Consider the following 25,870-nt stretch of genomic DNA (forward strand, 5'->3'; position numbering starts at 1 on the left):
TGCCCACCTGTTACATTGTGGACAAGGCCCAGTTCTGCAGCACTTACGGGACTGCTCCTCCAAGCTCCTTGTCGTAACAGTCAGCTTCTAGCCTAGCAGCTGACGTAACCCAGCACCCGCCTCCCTTGTCCCTTTGCACACACCCTACCCAGCAATGAGAAGCTGGTATCCGGAGCAGCCCATGCCCCACCAGGGGTCAGAGGGCAGAGGGATGGTGGCGGGCCTTAGACCGGGAAATTGGTACACCTGCCTGAACTGAGTGGAAGCCCTTGCACGAGCTCACAGGACCAGCAGGTCTAGGCAGACAGCTGCCCAGGTGACTTGCAGCTCACAGAAGTTAGAGAGGGAGAAAGGAACTCATCAGAGCCCATCCAGTCCATCTGCCTGGGGTCATGGCAGGATGCTTCCCTCTCGCACTGGTGCTATGTGCTTCATCAAGACTAGTTGTCAATGTCCCGGTGTCCCACCCTGCCCAGTGCCAGCCAGCTGCCTCGGCCTGCCTCTGCTCCACTGAAGTCAGTGGGAGGAGAACTTAATGCTGAGCACTTGAAAATCCCACCCCCAGCTCGCATGCCACCGACCTGAAGAGGCGGGCTCCCAGGCAGCAGACCAGTGCAATCTGTAGGCTCACAGATGTGCAGATTTCTGCTTTTCCACTAGAGATTCTCTGTCTAGGCTGCATAAGCAGCCAGGTAACAGTTGACCCCCCACCAAACCGGAGAACAGACTTCCAGTGACGGCATTTAATACTTATGGATAAACACAAACAATCACACCGTGAAGGAGGATTACCATAAGCAACACTCGATCCTGGGAGAGCGAGGGACATCACATTCGGCTGAAACAAGCCTGAGGCAGTGAACTCGCAGCAAGGTCAGAGGATTACAAACTATCTATCCTTCCTTTTTCCCAAACTTCTGCCAGAGAAGCAGCCCTCCCACCCTCTCTCACGCCCCTCCTGTCCTGATGCAAGGTTAAAATTCAAACGTACTGGCTGGCCTTGGGGCCCTTCCAAAAGATTCCCAGAACACCAGGCAGTCGCAGACTGCACTAACAGGTTTGCAGGCAAAGCACTTTGGAAAATGTTTAAAAATAACAACAAATGGATTCACAAATAGTTTTGCAAATAAAAGCACTGGCTCCCCCACTGGTAAAAATGGCCTGGAGAGACTCATCCAGGCTCAAGCCATGGAGCTGCCATGTACCTCACGCAGCCAGGGAAGGGGTAAATCCCACGGAATCACTGGGACTTAGATTCCAAAATACCTTTAAGGATCTGGGTCTTAGGACCTTGTGAACATGCTGGATGAGCTAATGCTGGGTTCATGACCAAGATGGGCCCCGTCACCTGCCTCTTACTAGACTCTCTACCAACTGGTTTACATAAATCTGGTGACATGGATAACAAACCGCACTTTAGTAATCGCAAATTGCAGGAGGCCTTAGGGGCAGCTCAGTTTAACTCAGAGCTCGCTCTTGTCTGTTGGCTAATGTAAGGAGGTTCTCAGTAGGATCTCACAGCGCTTCCTAGCTAAGCTTGCAGCATTGCTATGAAGTCATGGGGTCTCTTGCTTTCTGTGTCCTTCTCCAGGAAATTCCCAAGCTAGTTCCCTGAGTGCACAGTTCAGGAGCCATTTCGCTCTCAGAGTTCGGTGCAGCTGGCAAGAGACACACACAGCACTGCCAATTCTTGCGATTGTATCACCTCCTAGGATGTGGTGGGTTTTCAAAGCCACAGCTCTTGGAGTCATGTAGTTACACAAGACCTTGAGCTTCATCTAAAAATACAGTATGCTCCCAGGGCTCTGGGTCTCAGAGTAAAACAGGAAAGCGTGACCCTGAAAGGCTCACATACCCAAAGGAAAACAGTAAGAACCTCACATTTATTTGTTTAAATATGTTACCATTTTGAAGCTGATATCCTGATGTTTGGAGACCTTTCTCCAGATTTGGGAACATGTGGAGCTGCCAATATTACACGTGTGTTGGACGTTTGTCCTTTCTTGCTCTGCTGTTTTTCCTTCATCCAAGAAAGGCCGTCTGCACTGCCCATGCCTAGCTACGTCTTCAACAAGGTGTCCTGGGGCGCCATAAAAACCAATGGATTTATTTGGGCATAAACTTTCACAAGCAAAACCCACTTCTGCAGCCTGAAGTAGGTTTTTGCCCACCAAAGCTCATGCCCAAGTAAAACTGACAGTGTTTACGGTGCCACTGACTCCTCGTTTTTGCAGTGCAAACTAACCTGGCTGCCCCTCTGATAGCTGCTTTGTGTGGCTGTGGCATGCAACCTTTATGCTAACTCACCAGCTGCCACAGCACCACCCAGTTATCATTCTCCTCTCCTTCTCCCCACCCAGGAGTCCACCCTCGGCAGCTTCTCCGGCGCAGGACACGTGCCTGGCACGCAACCACACCTGCGCTGTTCAACGGGGGCCTGATTCAACATCTTTCCAAAGGCTTGAGATCAGGCCCCGAGTGCTAGGCACTGCCGCTTCGCAAGACAGTCTATTAGCTCTTCCTTTCACACCTAACGGTAGCGATGCTGCGAAGGCTGGCACGGCTCCCTGAGAAGAAACAGAGAGGCAGGGCAGGACTGAGGGAGAAAGCACAGTGACAGGAATTAACAGAGAGCCAAGGAGGCAGACTGCAGACGTGAGATTTCTCCTCCTCTGAGGGAAATGCTCCAAGGCGCTAGATAGCAAAATCGCTTTTCAGTATTTAGCTCCATCTTTGCTGGCTGAAAAGAAGCCTGAGGCCTGCGCCTGGCGATGCCGGCTGCATTCACAAGCCTCGTTAGTGCTGGGCAATAACCTGTTTTCCTAATCTTGGAGTCAACTCTGTGCCGCTGTCACCTTCCATTGACCCAGATGCTCACCCACTGCTGCTAACTAGTGCTGGCTCCGTGAGCAGCTATTGACTGAGTGCAGGAGTGGGATGGGGGGTGGGGGTGCTTTTCAGTGGTCAATAACCCCAAAATGACCAGTAGGACAAGACACAAAACAGATCCCAGTGCCTGCCAGGAGGTCGGAGTCCTCTAGGCAGTTATCTCCCATGGGACTGGTCCTGTGTCCTTCATGCAGACAGGGCTTCCTTTGAAGTCCAGAAGAGTGGTGGCTGCGGAAGGCACATGGCATCAGACGCTAAGAGTGTGGTGCTACTTTCATTCCCTTGTGTGGCCAAGTCCCATTTCCCACACACTGTGTGTCTGGGAGGTGCTTGATACAGCCTAGCAGGGGTGCTGTGTAGTCCAAGCACTGGACTGAGAGTCAGGACAACAGCCTGTCTGAGCTTGGGTAAGTCACTGCCTCTCTCTGAGCCTCAGCACCCTGCCTGTACATAGGGCACTGTAATCCTGCCCTGGTCGGTCTGGTCTGGAGAGACCGGGGTGGGCACTCCCAGACTTAGGCTGCACGTCTCTATGGAGGTGGTGCGGGATGGCGGCTGGATGCAGGAGGGAGCTCAGGCTAGGGGACTGGAATGCATGCGAGAGTGTGGGGAAAGGTCCAAGAGGGAGTTTGGGTGAAGCAGGGGTTGTGCCTGGGACAGGGCACCAGAGGGGGTGTGGGTGCAGGAGGGGACTCTGGTCTGGGGGAGGAGCTGAGAAGGGGGTGCAGGCTCTGGTAGGGAGCTGTGACCTGGGGTGGGGGAGAGGAGAATGCAGAGGGGTTGGGTGGTGACCTGGGGTGGGAATAGGGGTGCAGGGTCCAGGAGGAGGTAGGGGTGCAGGAGAGGATTCTGGCCTTGGGCAGGGGTGCAGGAGTGTGTGCAGGGTCTGGGACAGAGGTTAGGTGCAGAAGGGAGCTCAGGGTAAGGGACTGGGGTGAGGGGAGAGTGGGAGATCTGAGAAGGCATTTGGGTGGAGGAGGGTGTTGTGCCTGGGGCAGGGGGTTGAGGTGCAGGGTCTGGGAGGGGGTCTGGGTGCAGGCAAGGACTCTGGCCTGGGCTAGGGGTGCAGGGTCAGAGAAGGTGTTGGGGTGTGTGTGCTAGAGGCAGGATCTGGCCAGGAGGCACTTACCTAGGCACCCCGCTGCTAGCAGCTCTCTCAAGCAAGCTTCCAGGCTTGCTTGCAGCCCTAGGCCACTCCACGTGGCTCTCTGTGCTGGGGAGGGGGCAGTTTCACATGCTACCCCCAGCCCCACCACACTTTCTCAGCTCCTATTGGCCAGAAATCAGCCAATGAGAGCTGAGAAATTGTGCTGCACTTTCCCCGCCCCCATCAAAATTTCTCAGCTATTATTGGCCAGTAATCCACTAATGGGAACTAAGAGATTTTGCTGGGGGTGGAGGCAATTCATAAAGCCTCTCCTCTCCCTCCCCACATGCACACACCAGTCAGAGAGCCACAGGGAGCAGCTAGCCACTCTGAGCAGCACTGCTCCAGGCTCAGGGCATCTTTGGGACAGGAACAGTCTTTTAGTATGGATTTGTACAGGGCCTGACGCAACAGGGCCTTGATCTTGGTTGGGGTTTCTAAGACCTATTACCATAAAGCCCACACATACAAATCAGACCAATAGGATGCTGTGTAAAATGGGCATCCCCCAAGGGAGCACAGAAGGGCTATACTGCATTACTTATTCACCCCGAAGTCCAAGTGTCACTCTAAGTTGGCTCACACATGAAGTGAGTTGGCTGGTCTCAGATTAGACTCTAACAGACATTTTTCCACATTACAAAAACACTGCACACTTTCGCTTAACTGGTATGGTTGTTTCTACTGAAGGGGTCTCAGACATGGGCTGCTGATACTGTAGGCAAAGGGACGCAATGGTTCTCCCAGGTGTTACCTCTCCACCTCTCCCCTTTTCCCATCCCCATTTTGACAGCTCCTGATGGCTCTTACTACAGGCTGTTGCAGCTTGCAGACAGGTGACTCTTCCCCAGAAGTGGCTGTGTTAACTTAAAAGTGAAAAGCTTTCCAGCTTGCCAGACCTATTCCCATAACACTGAACCTGTGAAAGAGCCATGAAGCAGTAATTAAAACCATTTAGCAGGCATGCGCCAACCCTGAATTTACTGGCAAAACCAGTTGTACATTAGTATGTCTACAGGATCTTAGTTTAAAATTTGCTTTAAACATTTCATTAGTTTGTGGCTGAATCTTAAAAGAACACCCCTAAAAAAATCCGTCTATTGATGCTTAGATGCACAATCTGAGTATTCAGCTTGAGGCTTAACTGTTTGGATCTTTAGGCACCGTTTTTAAAAAATTCTTCAAATAAATTATTTAAATACATTCTTCACCTAATACATACTGCACATTTTAATTTTTTTACTGTAGTACAAAAACTTGCTTCCAAAATCTTCCTGTCCTATCTACACATCCATACTTTCATTTCAGCCCCATTGAGGAGAGCCCCCCAACATTCCTTTTCTTGCAGATAGGATAAATGACTTTCCCTTTTAATTCTGACTATCTGTTGAACTAGTTTTTAGAGAATCCCTCCACCAAAACCAATATCTTACTAAGACAGAAAATCAATTGTTATGCTTAAAATTTCTGGAAACCTATTTTAACATAAACCTATAGTGAAATTTCCTAATCATGCCTTCTGATGAAAACTGCACAAAATAAATTTGTGTTCTCTTTTTCTAAAAGCAATGAACTTTGTTATGGACACCCTAAACTGCTCTGACTGATGAATTTCAAATAATGTCTTCTTCAGTGACTTTAAATATGTAGCAATCTAGAGAGATTGCTTTAGGAAGGCTTAAGAGTATATTTAAAATATAAAATCAGCTTAAAAATGCTGATTAAGGAAATGTAAAACAAAGAAGGGCAGCACCAGGTATTCCATAATATCTCATGTTGTTTTCAGCAGGACAACTGAGTTGACCTTATTACAAAGTTTTTGCATGTAGCTCTCTGACAAATCTCAGGTCATATCACAGAACTAGTGACCGACATTTTTCATTCCCAAACTTAGTACTTTTAATTAAACACCTTTTGCATGCCCAGTCTTCACAATCTGGCATGCCATGGAAAACATGCTGCATTTTCTTTAGACAGAAATTTTAAAGGAGCAGGGCTTCTCACCACTCCCCACAATGTCATTGGCTAGATTTGGGTTCAAGGACTTGGCTGGAATGGGTGAGCAGAGAGGAGGGAGACAGTGCGGAGAAGGCAGAGCCTACAAGGAGCGGAGTTGGAGTGTAGGTGTGGACACCGTATGGGGAGTTCCCCTCTCCCAGCTTCAGTTTCACCCACTGTCGTGCTCAGACCTAACTCTAGAGCAGAAATATGCTGCAGAACCTGTCTGGTTATATATATGTAGCATACAAGTGCAGTGCACCAGATGAAACCTATAATGCATGCAAAAAAGATGCATTCTGCTGGGTTTAATGTGCGCCTCTTCTATTTTCATTGCCCTTTTTCTTGTGATTGTCTAGATGGAGGATATTCAGCAGAACAATATCTATGTTGCACCACAGGGAAATTGCTAGTAGCACTTTAGAGGCATGTTAGTTGTGTAGGTCTGTGTGCAAATACAGTGCTAGAACTTTGCTGTAAAAGTTGAAGGCAAGTAGCCGATGCCTTGAGAACAGTTCCAGAGAAACTGATTTTTGCACTTACAGTTATTTGTTCTGTAGTAACAGAGAGGTCGCCACGGTAGTCTGTATTCTCAAATAACACACCAGCAGTCATGTAGCAAAATGTTGTATCTCCAGATCTGAGGAAAGGGGTCTGCCCCACAAGAGTTGCCCGATGAGACTGACGGCTGCACACGCCACATGGACAGCACATTCCAGACAGCCATAAGGGAGCACTTGTTCTCAGCCTGTCCACCTGTGGAGCTCAGTGTCGGTGGGCGTTCTGAAGGCCAAAAGTACCACTGGGCTCAAAAAAGCAGCTAAGGTCACGCCAGACAGGTCCCTCGATCCTTATTAGCGAAGACAGTTAGAACCAAACACCAAGGTTCAGACGCCCATCAGTCTCCAAATGTCAGAAGCTGGGCGTAGACATTTGTGCTCTGTTTTGTTCTTTGCCTCTGAAGCACATAATACTGGCCATGGTCAGAAGGGAGGGTCCCAGGCTAGATGGGCCATTGGGCTGAACCACTATGGTCTTACGGTGTTTGTCTCCACCTCATTAATAGGCCTGTCCCCAGATCTGTGGAGGAATTCATCCGGGTCTCCTCCACAGCATAGCTAAGTGCTCCGTGCTCCCTGGTGGCTTGTACCCTCACAACACTCGTGGACGTACGACACGCTACTCCCATTTTACAGGCGGCAAAAGGGGCATGTTGCTGGTATAGTGACTTACTCAAGGCCATACAGGAAGCCTGCATCTAAATGAGCAATTAAACGTCATCCCCTGGGGCCCAGCATCCGACCTACTAGCTCATCCTGACTCCCACCCCAGGGCCGTGCTTGAGAACTCTCTGGTAAAGCCCACAGCAGAAACACAGGGTTCAGTGTTACTCAGAATCATGCCATTGTCTCAGAGGGTTGCTGCCCTCGCGTTCCCCACCCTCACACTGGTGAGCAAAGGTGCCAGCCCCCAACTGCACCCAACTCCCCCACCCATCCTGCCTTGCCCCACCCCACCCCACCCCAGGCCCTGCTCCCATTTCAGCCCTTCTTCCAAGTCCCCACCTCTTCCTGCCCAGTTCCACCCCCTTCCCTGGTCATCCCCCATCCCTGCCCCTCAGTGACTCCTGCATATCACAATCAGCTGATTGCAACGGGTGAGAGGTGCTGGAATGGAGGTCGGGGGAAGCTACTTGACAGGGCAGGGGGAAGAGGGAGGCACAGGGGAGAAGGCTGGGGAAGCAGAGGAGCTACCTGTCAGTGAGTTCTAAGCACACATTAATGTTTTGTGGGTGCTCCAGCCCTGCAACACCCATAGGGTTGGCCCTATGCTTGTGAGTCCCATCAGAGCCTGCTTGCTGCCTGTTCAGACAGCCAACCTGCCCTGCCCCACGCTGACTGGGGGGCTAAAACGGGTGGAAGAGCACAGGCTGGCACATGGCTCTGCAGTTATCTGCTGCCTCAGTTCTCAGTTCCGTGGCTGAGTCCAGGCCATGTGCACCCACCGACCTTCGTCTGTCATGGTTCCGACAGTGTGGTTTAAAGCCAACATCCAAGCAGATGTTTGTGCACAGGGCAGGGGGGTGCAGATGTTTCCCTGGAGGCTAAAATTAACAGAGATGGGGGAAAGTCAGTAAGGATGGAGGGTGCACGTGTGTGACAGACAGATGGAGACCTGCTTCTGCTTCATTGCAAATCCAGTGGATAACTACTTCCTACCCTGATCCCAGCATTTGGGTTCAGGGCCCTTTAATTTCCATGCACAACTCAGGCACTGTGTTTAGGGAACGGGGAAGGCAACAGATAAGATGTGTTTGGTTTTAGCTATTCCATTCGCTAATATGCCAGCTCTGGAAAGCTGTGCTCACTCTCAGGCCTGTTGGAACAGGCACTCTCTCTCTCTCTTTCACATGCACGCAGAGAGAAAGAGAGAGGCACCTTTGTGTAACACATGGGTCAGAGTGTGTTTCATGTCCCCCAGAATGTCCCGTCAAGAGATGAGTCTGTTATAATTCCCAGCTCTATGATTCACTCCTTTAGCTTGAGCCAGGGGAAGTGTGAACAGTGTGAGGTGGGAAAGTGGGGGTTAGCACTGCACTGGGGGAATATGGGGGTCCCTGTTCACCTTGTGGGGGGGTGGCAGGAGCAAAAGTGGTTGCAGAGGGAATGAAACCCTGGGGACCTTCTTTCCCAGCCTGGAAGCCCTGCCTCTGAGACTCACTAGTTCCCCTCTTCCCACCTCCACATCCCTCTGCCCTCCCATTTGCAGGGAGCGTCCAACGCATCCCCCAGCTCAAACGGTGGAGGTTCATGGTGTCAGAACTGGAGGTGCTGATGTTATTCCTGGCTATCAGAGCTGAGTGAAGAATTGATTTGCTGGTTCAGTGGCTAAACTGAAAACATCCCCCTAAAAGGTGTTTTGTTTCAAACCCAAACGGATTTTTAATTTCCTTTTTTTTTCCTGATGAAACAGAAGAAAATCCACTCCGAGTGAACCAAACCCTTCAGATGTCAACTTAAAGCAACATTTTCTAAACAAAACGCCAACTCAAACTGGCATCGCATTGTGAAAACGTTGTTTCAAAACAAAAACACTGAAATAATATCTGCTGAAAAGATTGAAACAACCCATTCTGACAGGCCTGAGATTTCACAGAATCACAAGGCTGGAAGGGACCTCAGGAGGTCATTTAGTCCAGCCCCCCGCTTCAAGCAGGATCAACCCCTACTAAATCATCCCAGCCAGGATCTTGTCCAGCCGGGACTTAAAAACCTCACGGGATGGAGAATCCACCACCTCTCCAGGCAACGCATTCCAATGCTTCACCACCCTCCTGCTGAAGTAGTTTTTCCTAATATCTGACCTACACCTCTCCCTCTTCAACTTCAGATCGTTACTCCTTGTTCTGCCACCTGACACCACTGAGAACAGTTTCTCACCCTCCTCTTTAGATCTCCCCTTCAGGAAGTTGAAGGCTGCTATTAAAAGGCTGCTATTTCCCCCAAGCTTGGATTTTTTCAGCTGAAACTATTTGCCAAATTTGGCCCAAATTCACAAATGGTTTCAGCGCTTCCCTCTCCCTCCGCACCAGCCACATTTCTACTTGCCCACCTCTGCTTGTCCTGGTATGCCCACACACACAAACCCCTTCAGAACCAACAGGGACAAGCCAAAGCTCTTCCCTCCTGAATGGACCACTGCACCATCACAGCAGCCCTCATGGCTCTGCCAAGCAGGCGTGTCACACGAAGTGGCAGAGCAGCCTCAACCCCAGAGCTCCAAAAGCAGCAGTCAGGCCTCGGGAGAACTGGGATACACCTCATTAATTTTTAGGAAAGAAGGCACATGCCTTGTTTTTCCTGCTCACATTGTATTGCTAACCTCCGGGTGCGAAGGAGTTTTGTTGTGGTTGCTGTTTCCAGTGGGGGAGATATAACAGAGCCTCCTTCAGGGACTATCATCTTGAGATACGAGATGCTATGAGCAAGCACACAGAACATCCATGGACTGTAAGATCTATCAGTGTTATAGGTCTCTTTGGGAACTTGGGACAGTATTCTAGTTCCACGGAGAGAGTTACTGGTTTTCCCCAGGAACTAAAATCAGATGGGGGATAAATAATGCAAAAGCAAGGTCAAGTGAACTATCTGGGAGAAGCACCACCCACTGAGTGAAGTGGACAGCATGGGTCAGATGGCCCAGGAAATAAAGAAGGAAGGGTGGTGTGTAGCATTGACAAGCTCTAACTCAGGAGACCCCCACTTGATCCACAAACTGATGGAGACATTAATCAAGAGTGCAAAACGCTCCTGGAAGGGCTTCAAAGGGCACTGGGACTTGCCAGGGCCCTCACGTGGAAGATGGGTGCTACCTGGTAAGCTAGGTGTGCTTCTAGACTGCATGTTGCTTTACAGGATGTGTTCTCTGTAATGCTTTGAACTCACAGCTCTGTGATGGCTGGCAGGTCCTTGGTAAACACTGTCCTAGCCTCTGGGAGAGAGAAGCAGGGCTGGACCGAGTTCAAACCCGTTGAAGTGTGGACAGTGAATTAAAAAGGGAATTGCAGCCTAACTCCAGGTCTGGAGAGAGAGGAACATGAGTTTCCAGGCATGAGTTGGAGTGTCCTCAAGGGGACCATGCAGTTGCCTTGAAACCATGAGATGGCCCTCCCAAAAAATGGAGTTATTTTAATTGCTTTTCTTGTGATTGCACCACTGGGGCCACATTTTCATTATTTGCGGGGGGGGGGGGGGGTCTCAAGTCACATTTTCACACTTTACTCTGCTACCACAAGAGCTAGAATTTTTTTTTAAAAAACGAGCATAAAAGCTGAAATTTTCACCTTGCCACACACCTCCAGGAGCTGAGGCTTTAGGAAAACCAGTGGCCACAAAGAGGATCATGATGAAACCACAGGAGATGGCTACACTGCATCTTTGCTGCCTCACCCTGGGCATAAACAACCAGTCAGTGACTGTATTTCTGTCCGTAATGGAGTGTACAAGTTGGGGGGAGGCGGAAAAGGTGAATACACAGACAAACACACATTTCAGACTCAGTTGGCTTCGTTTCCTGTGCATCTGTGCTTATCTAAGAACATCTGTTAATTTCACGCATGGCCAAAAACGGGACTCAGAAACAAGGGAGCGGAACAAAAAAATGAATGAGTGCGCACAAGTGCGAGGAAGAGGGATTGAATGTCACGCCCCTCTAATCACCTTCCTTTCAACCCAGGCCAGCCATTCTGCGGCTGAGTAGGAGAAAGGCTACAGCAGAGAAAAGTACATTTCCCCCTGCCCTGCAGCACACAGGCCCTGTGGGGATGCCTCTGTCAATGGGGTCGATACCAGCTCTTCCTAAAAGACAAGCCCTGGAAGCAGCAAAGATGAAGCTGCCAAAGGGACGAGGTTTCAGATTCAGGCAGAAGTACAACATGGAGTTCAGATGAGTTAGAGAAAGTGAGACACACTTTGAGCACCTACAACACCCCAGACTTCAGTGGGAGTGGATGGTTCTCAGTACCTCTGTGCTTGAGGCATCTGCTGCAGGCTCCTGAGTGCCCTCAACTCACAATGAAGACACCATCACAGAGGATGGTGCTTTGACTCAGCAAAGCAGAGGACAGACCCACCATGGTCATATTAGCCCACTTAGCAAACTGGACCTGTACACCCTTTCAAAGGACAAAGAGGTAGGGGCATCCTTGGTCCACAGAGGAGCCAGGAGACTAGGTGCTCCAAGGACAGAGAGAGAGGAAAAGTCCTATAATGTCTCATTTCTTAGGAGTTTCCAGCGCTTCCAGCGGTAAAGGGTGGCCACTTGCACAGTGAGGTAGCTACCTCTGATGCAATGCTCTCCCTGTCGATGCACAAGCACTGACTGGAGGAGCACTCTGCTGACACTATGAGCTTTGCGTGGGCACGCAAGCAATTCAAGCCTCTTACGGTCATCGACATAGCTTAAGTCATTTAACTCTGGAGAGTAAACATGCCCTTAATTTCCACCTAAGTTATCCTTCCGAATGTGATGAGTTTCCCATGTGACATCCAAGCTCTGTGGCCTGAGGAGCCCAGCTGCCTTCTTAGCCATGTGCAAAAAGAAAAAGAGAAAAGGAACATGCAGCTGGGCCATGTTTTAATCTGCTGTTGTCAAATGCAGACAGTAATTACATTACCTGCTTTCTGAGTAGGGCCCCGGTACATACATTGCTTTGCTGGTTCTAAAATAACCGGCTCATTTATCTTCATCACAAGCGGAAAGAAGTGAGATGCCCCCTCCAGATCGGGCCTGGCATTTGGTACTGTGTCTCCTCACAGACAATGCAGGCTGGCATAGAAAGGCTCTCTTGCCCCATAAGAGGAAGGGGAAGAGGAAAGGACAGGTCTGCTGCACGATCCCATCCGACACCTAGACTTCATGTCCAACCTTCATCCTTAGGAAACAGGAAGCTCCAGCAGCCAAGATGCCGAGCCTGGTAGCAAATGTACGCCTGCGCCCAAATTTGTCGTCTTCATGGGACTGTGGGATGGTTAGCACTGGCCAGAGTTTGAGAGAGACTCTCCAGGCTCCCTTCCCTCAGCTCTGTCAGGACAGCTCAGCAGCTGTTCATCTCCCTTCCACATAAGGGAGTGTTCAGCAACCTTTGGGGAGCTCACCAGGCAGGAGGTGTTGGACTGTGCTTAGGGCAGAAAAGAGACATGGGAAAGAGAGAGGCAAAGGTACCAGAATCTACATCCAATCTGTGCCCAGTGAGAGCACGGCGCTCTTACAGCTGAGTGCTGAACCTCTCCGAACGGGACAAGGCCAGCTCTCCTACTGACACATGCTGGCATCCCTCAGACACAACCTTACTCTGGCACTACGGAGGAGCAAGAGCTACATCTGTAGAAAGGACTCGGGCAAGAGTTAGGCAGTCAAAGACAATAATAGGCTCACGTGACACTGTCCAGATTCAGCTTGGAACATGAATTTCCCCTCCCCTGGGAGCTCAGATCTGGGATTTTGATTAGTCTTGTTATAGAAACAAGGGGACAGCTGCAGCTGGTCTGAATATGGGTTCCGACTTGTTTCAAATGAGCCCAGTTCCACGTCTGAGCGCCATGGCCTGTTGGGTGTGCCTTCATCTCTACAGGAGTCTCTGCTCCAGGCCAGGATATTGGACAGAGTCACCCAGGAAGCAGGGACAACCATCTCTGCTTCATAATACCACATAAGATGAATAAGGGAAGAGCCAAATTCTTGCCTAAGCTAACGCCAGTGATGTCTTTGCAATGTTTATTTTTTTGTAAAGCCGATTTATCTATTTATGAGCAGTACGTGTGTCTGTATCATATCACAAAACTGGAAGGGACCTTGAGAGGTCATTGGCTCCCGTCCCCTGCACTCACAGTAGGGCTTATCACCATTCCTGATAGAGTTTTTTTGTTAAATCTAACCTGCCCCAGACCCTTGACAGCCAGCCCCCACCCTGCAAGGATTGGGCTCATGACCCTACGTTTACATGGCCAATGCTCTACCTGCTAAGCTATCTCCCTGCTGGGTAATCTGGCCTGGTTTCAGCCCTGGGCTCGTGTTGCAAATGCTCAGTAGTAGCAGCAGCTCCAGTCCCAAGTCGGTATAGAAAGTTTTCTCATGTTGGCAGTGGGGTGAGTATTTCCCAGCAGCACAAACCCGCATAGACCTCCGCGAGAGCCTCCTAGATGCCTCTGAAGTCCAGAGCCAGAGCAAGTGGGCAGGAAGGGGAGGATTCCAGACCAGCTCCCCAAACAAACAGAGACTCTCGCGCTCCAAAACCACTGTAGGAGTCCCTGGGAAGAGAGGAGCACTGACAACTAATCTCAGGCAGAAACGGGTGCGAGGACGAAGTTATATGTCTTTCTCCCACCCTCATTTAATCTACAGCTTGGGAGGGAGGGAAAAATAATAACCATCGCCTTGCAACATGCCCTCCAAAATACATCTCCCCCTCTGCTTGGTAATAGAGAAAAGGTGCCATGTCTGCCTTCAGTGAGGAGCGGTGCAGACCGTGCCGCCCTCATTCAATCTATTTCAATTACCACTTGTAAAACAATACAAGCCAAGGTAGAGACAGAGAGAGAGTGCGCAGTGCTCAGAAAGGTTTGGTCTTTGCATGCAACGCTACTGGGCCACTGAGTCAATGAACTCCCCTCTGTACAGGGGCTTTGCTTGGTAGCACTTCATTTTAAGAGCCCCATTGTTACTCATCCATTCAGTGTATGTTGCGGCACCACCGAGCCCACTGAATTCATTTGGCCTTCATGGGAAAATCTTATATACTTCCATAAGTATTCCAGCATAACGCCATATAAATACATGGGCCTTTAAATTAAGAATAAGGGCCCCTAGGGAATGAAGAGTAATTCCATTCAAGTCAGTAGAATTACTCCAGACAGGACAAAGAGCAGAAAATGGCCATGGTAGCTTTAGCAGTCACTGGGGCTACAGAATCTTTCCCCCTAATCGTTTGGGTATCACTTCATGCTCTGCCATGAGCATCTTGGCAGTAATAATCATTTGCCACAAACAGTCTACACCTGATCCCTTAGTGCCATCATTCCTCACTGGGAGGAAGGCACTCGCTCCTCCCAGGTCCTGGACTGTGGTCATCTGAATGGGAACAGCTGCCCTAGTTCTCTCCCCACAAGCACAGCAAGTGCGATAGCACTGCACCCAAGTTATCCTGGGCACGTGATAATCCAGTGATGGTGACCCCACTTGTCCTGCTTGGCTCCCCACACAGTCTGACCAGGTGGGGGAGCTATGCTGCAGCAGTTCCCATTCATTTCACAACCTCACAGGATGGGTTCCAGGTTGCCACATTGACCTTTGCCTGGTAGTTAAACTACATATTCCTCACCAGGCCTTACATTTCTAGCTCACCTGAAGGCAAAGGACCAATCGCTATCCCAGCTGTAACGCCACAGGCTAGGGAAATGCCACTGTAATTTCACACCCTGTTTTCTTTGTGTATTTTGGATGAACATCCAGGGGCCTGTCTTTACTCCAGGCAGAGGTATGACTGCAGCAGGACAGCAGTATGGGAGTACACAGCCCTGCTCCTGCAGCTTCGCTGCTAGTGTTACTGGAGCTGATTGGAGGAAGGCTGGCTCCGGGATTTCTACATATGCTGCAGTCACACCTCTGACTGCAATGTCTTAGCTCCAAACCCAGTACTGAGAATGCCCCCGGGGCTCAGAGTTGAGCCAACACACTAGTACGCTCTGCTTCCACACTGGCTGATTGATGCTCCAGAGGCTCAGCAGCTCCTGCCTCCTCCAACACTCACATTCCCCCTCAGCACAGCAGAGGGGCCCACTCAGCTTTTGGTGATGGAGGGAAAACTTCAGCTGTGTTCCAGGGGCATTTAGAGATCTGAAAATGCTAGTTTTGGGGCAGGTAACTTAGCAGTAAACTGCCAGGAGCCTTGTATCTAAGTCCTCTATAAAAGAAAGGGGATGAAACATGTATTAGAGCTCTAAAACTAACATGTTCTGACATCTTGGGGCAAGTCAGCTAAGGAGCCCTGTTGAGATATAACACTCCAATGTATATTCTTGTTTTGCTTTACTTACTCTGCAAAAAGAGAGAGACCCCCTCAGGACTCCTGAGCTCCTTCTCAGCTCTGCGAGGAAATAGGGTCTAGTGGGTTACAACAGGGGCAGACACATTTGGGTGCTCTGTAAGAATATAAAAATGGCCACGCTGGGTAAGACCAAAGGTCCATCTAGTCCAGCGTTTCTTAAACTACGTTCCTTGAACAACTCACAGGTGTGCCATGAGCGTTTGGGGAAATGCACTGATAATTTCTGTTGTTGAAACCAGATACAATGTTACTTCTTGATTGCTACGATATCTGATTAAATTACTTCATTTTGTTTTTGCTGTATATGTTGTTGTCTGTCTGTGTTTGTGGGGGGTATTTTTTGGCATGACAACAATTTTTTGAAGAAAATTGTCAAAGGAGTTCTGCATAAAAACTATCACAGTTTGGTGTGCCACGGTCTCAAAAAGTTTAAGAAATGCTGATCTAGTCTGACGTCTTATCTTTCACCAGGAGCCAGTGCCAGATACCCCAGAGAGAATGAACAGGTGATCATCAAGAGACCCATCCTCTGTCTCCTTCCCATCCCTCCATTCCTGTCTCCCTCCCATTCCCATCTTCTGGCAAATAGAAGCTAGGAACAACATCCATGAACATCCTGGCTAACAGCCACTGATGGGCCTATTGTTCATGAACTTGTCTAGTTCTTCTTTTGAACCCTATCATAGTACTGGACATCACAACATCCTGCAGCAAAGAACTCCACAGACAGACTATTTGTTACATGAAAAAAACCCCAAACTTTCTTTTGTTTGCTTTAAATCTGTGTCCCCCTTATATTTCATTGCGTGACTCCTAGTCCCTGTGTTACGTGAAGGAATAAACCATATTTCCTTATTCACTTTTTCCCACACCATTTATGATTTTTATAGATTTCCCCTCTATCCTTCCTTTGTCATCTCTTTTCAAAGATGAAAAGTTACATCTTCGTAAACCTCTCCTCATATGAAAGCCATTCTATCCCCCTAATCACATCTGGTGTCCTTTTTTGTACCTTTTCCAAATCCAGTACATCTTTTTTGAGATTGGTGATCAAATCTGTATGCAGTATACAAGAAATGGGTGTACCAGGGATTTATATAGAGGCAATATGATATTTTCTGTTTTATTATCTATTACTTTCATGATTATTCACAATGGTCTGTTAGCTTTTTTGATTGCCATTACACATTGAGCAGATGTTTTCAGAGAAGCATCTACAACTCCAAAATCTTTCTCTTGAGTGGTAGCGGCTAATTTAGATCCCATCATTTTGTGTGTACAGTTGGGATTATAGTTTGCCATGTGCATTACTTTACATTTATTAACACTGAATTTCATCGGCTATTTTGTTGCCCAGTCACCCAGTTGAGTGGATCCATTTGTTTCACTTCGCAGTCAGTTTTGGACTTAACTATGGTGAATAATATTGTAGCAGCGGCAAATTTTGCTACCTCAGTTTTATCCCACTCTCCAGATTATTTATGACTATGTTGGTCCCAGTCTGGTTTCCCCACTATTCACCTCGCTCCATTCTGAAAACTGATGGATTCTTCCTACCCTTTGTTGCTGGGAAATGCTTTCATGATTACCTAACAATCCTTAATTTAATTTAATACCCTGCCTCTCTTTATAAACAAGCGCCCTGCCCCAAGGGTTAACGCTGGGAGCAGCACAGAACCCATCATAGTCCACGCTCAAGCTGTGTTGCAATTATCAGATCCACCTGGGGCTAGGGTGTGCATTGTGAGCAGACCTCTGGTACAAAACTCGGGGTGAGGGGTGCAGGAGTCCCAGCCCGGTCCCCACCCATGGCACTACTACAGCCCGGGCCACTTTGCTCACTGTGAGTCACTGGGTGCTGGAGCTGTTGTTGAACGTGCAGCTGAGAACAACCACTGTCAAGTTCCCAGTCACACTCTGTTCTAATGGATCTTTTCTGTCTGGGCAAATGATTTAATGACGCACGGCAAAACAAACAAACCAGCGAGCACACACTCTGAGATCCGAGGCGGATGTCTCAGGAGAGGGCTGACTCGCAGATGTGACTGGGATGACTTTTCAGAAAAATAAACAGTTTAATTGAAACCCTATTCTGACTTCTGGGGCTCTATTTAAAACTAGGTTTATATTTCTCCTTCCCCCATAGTGTACCATGGGTGTGCGCAATAATTTTTGATGGGAGGGGGGCACTCCAAGAATTTGGTACATGGTCAAGAGCTGCACTCTTCCATGGTATTAACGGAGGAACTGCGGGGTCTGGGATGGAGGTTGGATGCAGAAAGGAGCTTGGGATAAGGGATTGGGGTGCAGTGGGGGTGGAATTTGGGAGTGAAGAAGGGGGTTGTGACCTGGGGCAGAGACCTGGGCTGCAGATGTTTGGGTTGTGACTGGGGGCAGGAGATTGAGGTGCAGAGTCTGGCAGGGGGTCGGGGTGCAGGAGGGGAGGCAGAGGGTTTAGGTTATGTGGCCTGGGTGTGGGTGCGGATGTGGGGGGACAGAGGGTTGTGGGATGGGAGGGTGAGGGTGCCAGAGGCAGGCTCTGTCTGGGAGACCATTACCTGGGTGAGACCTGGCTAGCGGCCCAGCAGGTTCCCTGCCTTCCATGCACCAGCAAATGGTCTGTGAACAGCTGTGGGCTTAAGGGGAATGGGGAGGGGTACTTCAAGTGTGCTGTCAGTTCTTCAAACAGGCAGCTCTCACTGTCCAGAAACCAATCAATGAGAGCGGCAAGATTGTGCTGGTGGCAGGGGCAGTGTCAAAGCCTTGCCCCGTCCCCCCAGGCTTGCAGCCATTCAAAAACAAACAGGGCCCCACAACCAGCTTTACTGAGTGGCATGTGGGGGCGGGGAAGGCAAGGCGTCCAGCTGCTGCTCCTGCTGTGTCCGCAGGCTGGATCCAGCCGGTGGGTAAGTCAGATCCAGCCAGCGGGCTGTATTTTGCCCAGCCCTGGTGTACCATCTTCTCTGCCTCTACTTTGCTCCTTGCCATGGGACTCTGTTGTAAGCCTCCTCACTGCAGCGCCCAGAAAATCTGTTAATCACTGACTTGACAAGCCAAATCAGCAAAGGCCAGTTCGTCAAATTTAAATATTGCTTACACCCATCCCTGTTCAACAAAGCAGTTAAGGCCATCCTTATTTCAGCAGGAGGTGTGGTTACCCTATTGCGAGAGTGTGTCTTGGGAGGGGAAAGTAGTACGTACCTGACAAAGGGACTTAGCAGGTGCCAATCCACATCTGAGGAACTGGACTGTAAACATGCAGTTCAGCAGACAGGCAATAGCTGATTGCCTAAAAAGGACTTGGACAGGTGACCTGCTCATGCAACAATCTCCTTCTTGCAGCACACTCTTACACAAAGAGAACTTTGGAAATCCCTCCACAGGGGAAAGGCATAACTGGGACACTGGGGTTCCTTCATATTTTGTCTTCCACCTGCCTTGGAAATTGCCTGACACACTGTGAGAAAGACAGAACTTTACTGGAGATCCAGGTCAAGATAAGATCATTTCTGACCTGAAGATTTCACCTGATAGAAAGGCAGCTGTTTAGGGTAACAAGTCACAAAAACAGAATTAACTGTGTGGTTTCTCTTTTGTTTGATTTGGTAACTCACTCTGGTCAGCTTGTCCTTATCTATAACCACTTAAATCCTATTGTTTTGCTTAATAAAAACTCTTTTGTTCATAATCAAGGCCAGTGTAAATTGTTACTACCCGGGGAGAGCTACCACTGTGCATATCTCCTTTCCATCGATAAAGGGGGCTTATCTGATGAGCCCTCCCTGTGCAAATCTTTTGCACACGGAGAGACAAATGTATTTGGGGGGTTGATCCCTTCTCAGGGTTAATTTCCTGGGAGCTGTGCCTTAGAACTGCTTCCATCCACTTAAAAACGTCTGTGTTGCTCTGCAGGGGGAGCCTGAGAAAGCAAGAAGGTAGGTGTGAGTGGCACGATCAGCACATTGGGGAAACATCCTAAGGGGTCTGTTGTGACCGCACCCCCTCACTCCCACATTTAATTATTTTAGGAGGATTATTAGAATTTAATTATGTCAAAGGAGAGGGAGCCCCATTTACAATTCAAGAGGCTTCAAATAATTCCTCTTATTCTCTTGCAGCACATGCAGCTTCCCCCATGTGCCAGACCTACACACTAATCCTCCAAGACCAAGTAGACCGTGAAGTGGGGAGAACGAGCGCGTGCAGTTGATGAAGGTGTTGAGGATCAAGTGATGTAAACAGCTGGCCACTGGTGGAAAGGCTCATTGTTCCACCTTAATGTTTTCCTCACCGTTGCAAGGAAATGTGCCTGACCTGTATGTATTAAATACATGTACATTTCCAAAAGGGGTGAGCCATGCAGTCATCTTGACTACAGAGATGAATTGGGCATGCGAATTGGTGGACAGACATCTAACTGGTGTGCAACCAAACTGCACATGCAGTAGTGATGGCAATAATAAAACCAAACATTAGCAACAGTTAAACATTAGGTAGACAGCAGTGCTCTGATCTGGCACTTTCACTAGTAGACCTCAAAGCAGTTTAGAAAGGAGCACAGCATCCTCTGCTTCTCCGCAGAGGCCGGCACGGCCTGGCTAGTTTCCACCCCCACTGTAATTGACCCCCTGAGCTGTGGGGCCATGTCTGGATGGGTAAAACCTGTTCAGTCTCCAAACCCATTAATGACTCGGCATTTCTACTGAGAATCCCAGCTCATGTCACTTGCCATCAGGGTCCTTGTGATGTGTGTCCTGTCTGCTGGCAACAAGACAGGCATATGTAATTTCTCCCCCACTAGCCACCCAACAGTCACTGGATAGTAAAACCTTTCAACCATTCCCAGCCTGCACAAGGTTCCAGCTAGTGACTTAGAGGTGAGAGGTGCTGTATGCAATATAAGTCCCCAGAGCCACCTCACCTGGGGAAAGTACTGACTGAGCCCATCATTTCAATGGAGCTACACTGATTTACAGAGCCAAGGATGCCAAAAGCTTTCCAAAATGATGATACCGTGGCACATTACAATAGAGATTGACATGTATTTGCCATGCTGAGCATGTAAAGGAAACATCTTAATACTCCAGATTTACTGCTGTTGCCAATAAGGCTACTGAGAATTACCCTCTTGTATTCTACAATATTGGAATAAACAATGTGAGATCTTGTTCTAAATTACCCAATATCATGATATTATACAGGTAATCAACTCTTAGCTCAGCAATTCAGAAAAATGTCCTATGCTTATCTCTCTGTTGACCCCTCGCATACCCTGCTTTATATCTGATCAGTGTTTGGAATTTGTCAGATTTTCTAAATGTTTTTCACTGACTCCTCCCTCTCCAACTTTTCCACAGAACAGAAGCAAAATAAATTAAAAGTTCTGATGCATCCGCTTTGATGGGAGTCACACAAACAATTATACACCCCTCTCCTATATAGGAAGTGAAAGTTAAACCACAAACCTTGGTCCCAGAGCCACAGACATTCTTGCTGACTGCAACCGACCATACTGGCAAGGAGTATGAAAAGAAGTAAGAAAACAGAAAACAACACAGTAGAAGGATAGCAAAAGTGGCAAGGAGAAAAATATATTCATAATATCTACTCTGAAGCTCTTATGAAAGGTGCTATCAATAACAAAAGGCACAAGAAACTATAAAATATGAACTTGACAGTACCTTTTCAATCAGATACTGCTTGAATGGTTCAGTTTTGCACAAAAAAAAAAGTAGTCAAGTGCTACTTGATTGCTTTTCTTTGATAGTATATAGACTAGCACGGCTTTCTCTCTGTTGCACTCAAAAAGTGTAAGTGCTAAAGAAGTGCAAAACACTGGAAAATTATTATTCTCTACCGATATTTGTAATGGTCTGGTTTAAAATGGAAGAGTGGAGCCTTGCAATGCCCTTTGAACAGATGGAAAGCTTGTCCAAGTCACTCATTTACTCTTATGAGCTGTCCAACAGCACCTTGGACAGCTCTCAATGCAGCATTAACCTATCACTCAGCCCTGCAAACTGCACTTTCAAATCAGCATGATGAGGTTAACTCTATGTTTCTGTCTCCATAATGCATGTAAATTATTTATTTCCCTCTACAAATATTAGGTCAATAATTTCAGCTGAGCCCTTCCACTTTCTTGACAGAACAGAGGAGATGAGATTCGGAATTTAGAATCCAAAGCCCCCATTCACATTATTACAACATCCTCTGAAACAAATGCACAGTGCTCACAATAACACTGGAATAACAAGCACTGAAAGGTGGCACACAAAGGGAAGCATTCTGCTTTCAGGTCTAAGTCTGGTGCAAGAGTTACTCCAGATTTACATATGTACAACAGAGCAGAATTTGGCCCAGGGCTCAGTACAGCAGTGAATTTTATAAACACCATTACAATCATTTTAAAAACAAAAAAGCACAAAAAGTTTTTCTTCTTAATTCTATGAAGAAATTCACCCTCACACTGAGGTGTCCCACATGAACCATGTACCCCTTATGTGTTTCTTCCATGCTGGTTTCTATTTCTAGTGGAGCCCAAGCCAATGTGGCTCCTTTCTGTTTTCTTCCTTTGACATATGTGTAGTTCATGTCTTCCACAATATGCCTAAGTCTGGAAATAATGTCTGGAATTTAGTCTTCAATGTTGGTGCCTAACCTGAAGTGGGAGTGCGTGTTTAGGTAGCTCCCACAATAGTGATCACTAGGGTATTTGTGACAGACCTTGCCCCATGCTTTCTGGAAAACGGGTTATGAATATCAGAGATGATTTGGACAACTTGTGTCTTGTGACCTACCATTTTCAATGGTATAATCAGCTGGATCTGAAAATTCTATCTTTGTGCATGTGTTATTTTTGTGGTAGAAGTTATAAGTATTGGCTACACAATTGTGTTCCAAATGTTTGTCAGGACAGAGAGAGACAACTGTATCTGGGGTTTTGATCCCTTCTGGAAGGTGATTTCCAGGGTGCTGTGCCCCAAAACTGCACCTGCCAGTGTCTGCATTGTTCTGCAGGAGGGCAGTAACTCCAACTCTGGGCTTTGACCTGTGAGGACAAGAGGACCTGGCCCAGCAGGACATGGTGGTGGGGAGCCCCAGAGAGCAAAAAGGTGGGTGCCAGTGGCCTGATCAGCACACCAGGGCACATCCCAAGGGGTCTTCTGTGACCAGACCCCATTGCAGTATTTTTCATTACTTTGCCCGGTCAGAGACCTGAGGAAGGCAGGAGGCTTGACAGTTTGCTGGTACGTAGAGAGCACTGGTGTGAGTCCACTCCTTAAGTTTGGCTTTCACCTAGAGGGAGAAGGATTAAAAGGGCTGCTTCATTTCACAGGCCATTTTGCATATCAGCAACTTCTACCCAACGGAAGATAGCAAGAAGATCTTTAGTCCCCAACGCAGATTAGAAATGTAACTGCAACTCACTGTAATGGATGGAACTTGGAGGAGCTCGGCAGCTAAAAGCATTTGTCCCATAGTGAGATCTCATAACTAGCTAATGGGCATGCACTGAGCATGGCATCCTCCTGCGGATTACTATTAAGATGCTATCCCTGCACACTGTAATGACTCATGACATATATACACACTTTATATAGATTTCCCATGTGGTCCTTAAATTGTTATTGCTTTTCCAGCTGTTCAGGGTACAACGTTGAATCCAGTTTCTCAACCAGCAACACCGTGACATGTCCCCATTCATCATGTTGTTTTAACTAGTTTTAACTGTTCCAATGTTGCCAGTGCAACAAGATGAGATTAAAAGGCTTCAATTTTCAAGAGGCAAAAATGTAAATATTTCAAGTACGTTAGTAGGCAGAAGGACACCGAGATCTCTTCCTCCTCCCTCCCCTAAGCTGGACCACTCTAAGTATTTTTTTGTTAGCTGAGTCTAAGCACTAGAAGATAACACGCAAGCTTAACTACTATGACTGAGGTGAGACCTGGGCATAAGAGGTAAATTTCAGGGATGCAATGGCAAGCCTCAGTTCTGAACTGTCTTGCTTCTGTAGCTGTGTCACACCTTGAATGTTACTTGAGTATGGTTTTTAGTGATTTAATGCACATCATTGGTCTCTTTTCTGGGCAATTAATGACATGACAGATGCTCATCCTGATTCTAGGCTGTGAACAAAGATAGTCACACTTTATCAATAGAGCAAGATACTTTCTGCAGAAGTTGCTATGATGGCCCGTTTAAATAGAAAGCTAAATTTCTGAGGCCTCTGATAAACAGCCTCCTGGATTACAGTAGTGACTACGTTATAAGAATTCAGTTGCTTACACAAACCTTTAATTGACTCACATTAGCCGTGTCTACACGTGCACGCTACTTCGAAGTAGTGGCACTAACTTCAAAATAGCGCCCGTCATGGCTACACGTGTTGGGCACTATTTCGATGTTAACATCGACGTTAGGCGCCGAGACGTCGAAGCCGCTAACCCCATGAGGGGATGGGAATAGCGCCCTACTTCGAAGTTGAACGTCGAAGTAGGGACCGTGTAGTCGTTGCGCGTCCCGCAACATTGAAATAGCGGGGTCCGCCATGGCGGCCATCAGCTGAGGGGTTGAGAGACGCTGTCTCTCCAGCTCCTGCGGGGCTCTATGGTCACCGTGTGCAGCAGCCTTTAGCCCAGGGCTTCTGGCTGCTGCTGCGGCAGCTGGGGATCCATGCTGCATGCACAGGGTCTGCAACCAGTTGTCGGCTCTGTGGATCTTGTGTTGTTTAGTGCAACTGTGTCTGGGAGGGGCCCTTTAAGGGAGCGGCTTGCTGTTGAGTCCGCCCTGTGACCCTGTCTGCAGCTGTGCCTGGCACCCTTATTTCGATGTGTGCTACTTTGGCGTGTAGACGTTCCCTCGCAGCGCCTATTTCGATGTGGTGCTGCACAACGTCGATGTTGAACATCGACGTTGCCAGCCCTGGAGGACGTGTAGACATTATTCATCGAAATAGCCTATTTCGATGTCGCCACATCGAAATAGGCTACTTCGATGTAGGCTTCACATGTAGACGTAGCCATTATCTCCTGGCATTTGATCTGACAAGCTTCTGAGCACATCCTGTTAAGTGCTGAGGTCCCTCAACTCCTATTGACTTCACTGGACATTGAAACAACTCAACATTGTGTAAGTTCAGTCCTCTTGAGGTGAACTGTTAGCCCTGCATATTGCTTTGTGAAGGCAAAAGGCAAAAACCAACATTTTCCTTTAAGTTAGATCCCTCCATTGCACTAATAGAAGGAAATGACAACCCACTTTTTGATCCCACCAGCCTTCACATAAATCCTCAGAAGACAGTAGCAAAATGCTTCTCAAGTGATCCCAGGGCCTCTGCTTTAGCAGGCTAGCCCAACAGGCCATTTGAAACATTATTTCAGTGTAAAGCATTTCCATGATGCTGCTGCAAAATGGCTTATCTTTATCGTTGGGACTATGCCCCCAGGCTGAGGTCTATTCTGCGCTGAAAGCAGCAACTCCTGTTCATTCTATCCCATCATTTGGAATCTGATACACTCCACTTAGACTCCCATCTGAACCTTTGATTTTATTTCTGTTTGCAGACACCTGATTTAAGTTCTTTGAACTTCTCAACTATCTTTCATGGAGCTGAGATTTTTCTTAAAAATATGCATAATGCAAACGAAAATAAAAGATAAAAGTTGGTGACAGAAAACTAGTGTCCACATTACACATAATGCATTATCTTACCACATAGGATTTATTTTTGACTCTGTCACTATAACATGTTGCATGTGCAAAGGATGAAGATGCAGAATTACAGAAAGGTTGAGGTTCTGGAAGAAATCAATCTCCAACTGGACTGTTAGTTCACTATTCTTTCTTTTGCACTAGCACCTAAGTGCTAATCAGGCTCTGTTTTAGTAGGTACTGAGCAAACACAGAGACAGCCCTTGCCCCTGAGAGCTAACTAGGATTTAGACAATGACAGCACAATCCCTGTTCAGGAAGCATTTAACTCTAAATTCAATCCTACTAGGAAAGAGTGCTTCACTTGAAGCTTGTTCTCAAATGCCATGGAAATCAGGGAGGTTTAAGCACAAGCTTAACTTTAGGCCTGTGCTTAAGCACTTTGCTAAACAGGGATCTGGATTACTGATTTGGGGCCAAGGTGTGATCGCAATAAGACTATTTCATTTCTGAAGGTACGTGAACAATGCACCAGTAGCATCATAACACTGTAACACTGGCTAATATTTCATAGCAG

This window comes from Carettochelys insculpta, chromosome 17 (assembly GCF_033958435.1).
Source record: "Carettochelys insculpta isolate YL-2023 chromosome 17, ASM3395843v1, whole genome shotgun sequence".
NCBI classification, from domain to species: domain Eukaryota; kingdom Metazoa; phylum Chordata; order Testudines; family Carettochelyidae; genus Carettochelys; species Carettochelys insculpta.